Genomic DNA, 4,036 nt, shown 5'->3' with positions numbered 1-4,036 from the left:
TTATAATAACTATTCAGTATTACTAACATCAATCAGTAGGCGAGGCTGTCAGCTTGTGACAGGGCAAGAGAGGAGGCTGTCAGCTTGTGAGAGGGCAAGAGAGGAGGCTGTCAGCTTGTGAGAGGGCAAGAGAGGAGGCTGTCAGCTTGTGAGAGGGCAAGAGAGGAGGCTGTCAGCTTGTGAGAGGACAAGAGAGGAGGTTGTCAGCATATGAGAAGGCAAGAGAGGCGGCTGTCAGCTTATAAGTGAACTAGGGAGGCGGCTGTCAGCTTCTCAGTGGAGTAAAGAAGAAGTGGCTAGCAGCTTGTAAGAGCATGATGATACGGCTGTCAGCTTCCAAGTGAAATAGTGAGGCTGCTGTCAGCTTGTAAGAGGACTGTCAACCACTAACAGGGCGAGGCAAAACCACTTACTACCACAGTTATCTCGGCCACCGTTTCACTGGTCATAAATTCATAACAAGAGCCTGTTATTAGTGTCGTTATCTCCGCTCACAAGCTTGTTATCCTCTTTCATGCAACACAGTGCTATCAATCACTCGACCTTATGAGCAAAAATTAACTGCAATTACCAAAATCAATCAATCAACCTTTTATTTACTGAGATCACAGCGGCGACTCTATACCTCCCAGCAAGGTGTACCTATGTGCGTCTATTTCTCTATACATGTGCGTCTATTTCTCTATACATGTGCGTCTATTTCTCTATACATGTGCGTCTATTTCTCTATACATGTGCGTCTATTTCTCTATACATGTGCGCCTATTTCTCTATACATGTGTGTCTATTTCTCTATACATGTGCGTTTATCCTGGTTAGTAAGAAAATGTACACATGTGTCTACTTCAGTAAAAAATGTACACATGTGCGTCTATTCGTGTATACATGTGTGTCTATGTTGGTTACTAAGGAAATGTACACATATAATCCGATAAATGGAGGTTTCATATTTAACAGATCCTCTATTTAGCGGACATTCCTCTCCATAGAGTCCGTTAAATAAAAGTTCTACTGTACAGGTGAAGAAACTTAGTCTCAAGGATCAGAAAATCCAAAATGACTGAACTGGAGACCATATTGGATAACGGAATCAGATAAGAGTGACATTTTAACACACACACACACACACACACACACACACACACACACACACACACACACACACACACACACACACACACACTACCAGCTGACTTGGCAAAATCAACTTAGGTTAATCTGAAACAATTCCCCGGTGTGTGTGTGTGTGTGTGTGTGTGTGTGTGTGTGTGTGTGTGTGTGTGTGTGTGTGTGTTGTGCATGTATGTCTGTGTATATGTAGTCAATCATCACGTGTAATAAGCTAGAGTGGGGAGCTAATCTTCAGGTGGTCCCACAGAGCTATAAAGTTAATAAGTATTGTCTGTGCGTCAGAGCTACTCCAAGGTGCGTCAGTCTCCTCCAAGGTGCGTCAGAGTTCCTCCAAAGTGCGTCAGTACTCCACAGTCCCCATAAAATATCCAGCCTAACCTCCCCTCCCTTCCCCTCCCCGCCCCTCCACCTACCCCCCCACCCCTCCCTCCCCCACAGTGTAATGCCCTCGAGGTAAAAGGAGATTAATACCATTGTGATGACTTCATAAGGTTGAATTTACCTTTTGTTCTTGTGTTTGAGTATGTGGTGTGTGTTGATTGGCTAGTGTGTGCAATGGGCTGTTTGTTTAGTGTCTGTTGTTTGTCTGTTTGTCTGTCTGTTTGTCTGTGAACACAATAACAGAAACCAACAAAAATTTCCGTCTGTTAACCTTGGCAGCATCCTCCCGAGCCCCCCTTCCACAGCACCCCACCTCTACCCCCACCACAGCACCCCCCCCTGAATCCCCCTTCCACAGCATCCTACCCTCCCCCCGAACCCCTATCCCTCACCACAGCACCCCCTCATGACCCCCCTTTCCACAGCACCCCTCCCTACCCCCACCACAGCACCCCCCCAGGCCCTCATTCCACAGCACCCCACCTCTTCCCCCACCACAGCACCCTACCTCTACCCCCATCCACAGCACCCTACCTCTATCTCACCACAGCACCCCCTCAGGCCCCCCTTCCACAGCACCCCTCGAGCCCCCTTCACAGCACCCCTCGAGCCCCCTTCCACAGCACCCCCCCCCTTCCCAGCACCCCCCTCAGGCCCCCTTCCACAGCACCCCCTCGGGCCCCCTTCCACAGCACCCCTCGGCCCCCTTCACACAGCCCCCCACAGCCCCTTCACAGCACCCCCGAGCCCCCTTCACCCCTCAGGCCCCCTTCCACAGCACCCCCTCAGGCCCCTTCACAGCACCCCCTCCAGGCCCCTTCACAGCACCCCTCCAGCCCCCTTCCACAGCACCCCTCGGCCCCCTTCCACAGCACCCCTCAGGCCCCCCTTCCACAGCACCCCCAGGCCCCCCTTCCACAGCACTCCCCAGGCCCCCTTCACCCCCGCACCCCAGGCCCCCTTCACAGCACCCCACCCCCACCCAAAACAAAACAAAGGAACATCTAGAGACGACTCCAATAATCCTTTCCTCCAGATTTCCGTGATTTACGACCCTCCGTTTTGGTCTCCAAGGCAACGGGTTGACCTGGGCTGTGAGATGAACTTATTTATCCCAGACATTAATGTAAACATGAATTATGGGGAGGTCAAGTAGTCAAGCTCTCTCTATATATTATCTCTGTGTAGTTGTATGGCCTCGCAAGACACAAGTCTTGGTGACCTCGCATGACATCATAGGTCGTGGCCTCGCATGACACAGGTTGTGGCCTCACATGACACAGGTCGTGGCCTCGCAAGACACTGATCGTGGCCTCACATGACACTCGCCCAGAACAAAAGAGATAATGAGTTGAAATTGGCCTCACTAACACCTGCAATGAATCAATTATTCGCCTGAAATTAACGCAACACGCATTAACGTGCAGCCAGCCAGGTATGCACGCCCTGCAGCTACCTGGCGTGTACAGGTGTGCACACCTTACCTGTCCGGCGTGTACAAGACCTGCAGGTGTGCACGGGACCCACCAAGTGTATACGAGACCTACAGGTATGTCATGGAATAGTGTAATTAGTAAGCTTGGTATGTACTTAAAGACCTTAGTTGTTGAAGCGCAGCAATAACATTATATAACGTCTTCTTTTTCCCAACAAAGAGGTCCAACAACCACAGTACGAGTCCAAGAACTAGAACTCTCTCTCTCTCTCTCTCTCTCTCTCTCTCTCTCTCTCTCTCTCTCTTCATCAAACAACACGTACAAAAGCTAATATGAACTTATCCATACTTAACAATTTCAAATTTTTTTTTTTGGTGTGTGAGAGAAAGATAGATGGTGAAGGCCTTAAAACAACTAAGTTAATTATACATTACCTCCCTCCCTCACCTCTCACCCCCTCTAGCACCAAGATGAGCACTAATTGGTTCGAGTGATTCTTGAGGAGTGTGCTGGAGGACGACCTGAAGCTCTGAGTGGAGACCAGACAACACGGAGACCGTTTTAATTTGTCTGTATATGTCTGATGTGTCTGGGGCAAGAGGTGGAGAATGTTTACAAATAATTCGGTCTGTTGTTCCTAAGGCATACATACATACATACATACATACATACATACATACATACACACACATACAGTATATATACATACATACAACTCCCTCCCTCCCGCCCACACACATGGCGTGCTACACCTCCATATCTTCAATCCTCAACGCTTGTATCTTTATGTCGACCCTGATGGAGGGGTATTATAGCATCTGTACTGAGTGTTTGTTTGTGCGTGTGTTTGTTGGAGTGAATGTTTGTTCCTTTGTTTGTTGAATAAATAAATAAATAAATAAATAAATAAATAAATAAATAAATAAATATATATATATATATATATATATATATATATATATATATATATATATATATATATATATATATATATATATTACATAAGTATGTATGTCTTAATAAAATCCCACAGGGAAAAGGGAGAACCTTAGCTTTCTTCTTTATTCAAGACATCTTCAGAGGCAACT

This window comes from Homarus americanus, unplaced genomic scaffold (genome assembly GCF_018991925.1).
Source record: "Homarus americanus isolate GMGI-L3 unplaced genomic scaffold, GMGI_Hamer_2.0 scaffold40919, whole genome shotgun sequence".
In the NCBI taxonomy this organism is placed as follows: Eukaryota; Metazoa; Arthropoda; class Malacostraca; order Decapoda; family Nephropidae; genus Homarus; species Homarus americanus.
Note: the sequence above shows the minus strand (reverse complement) of the source record.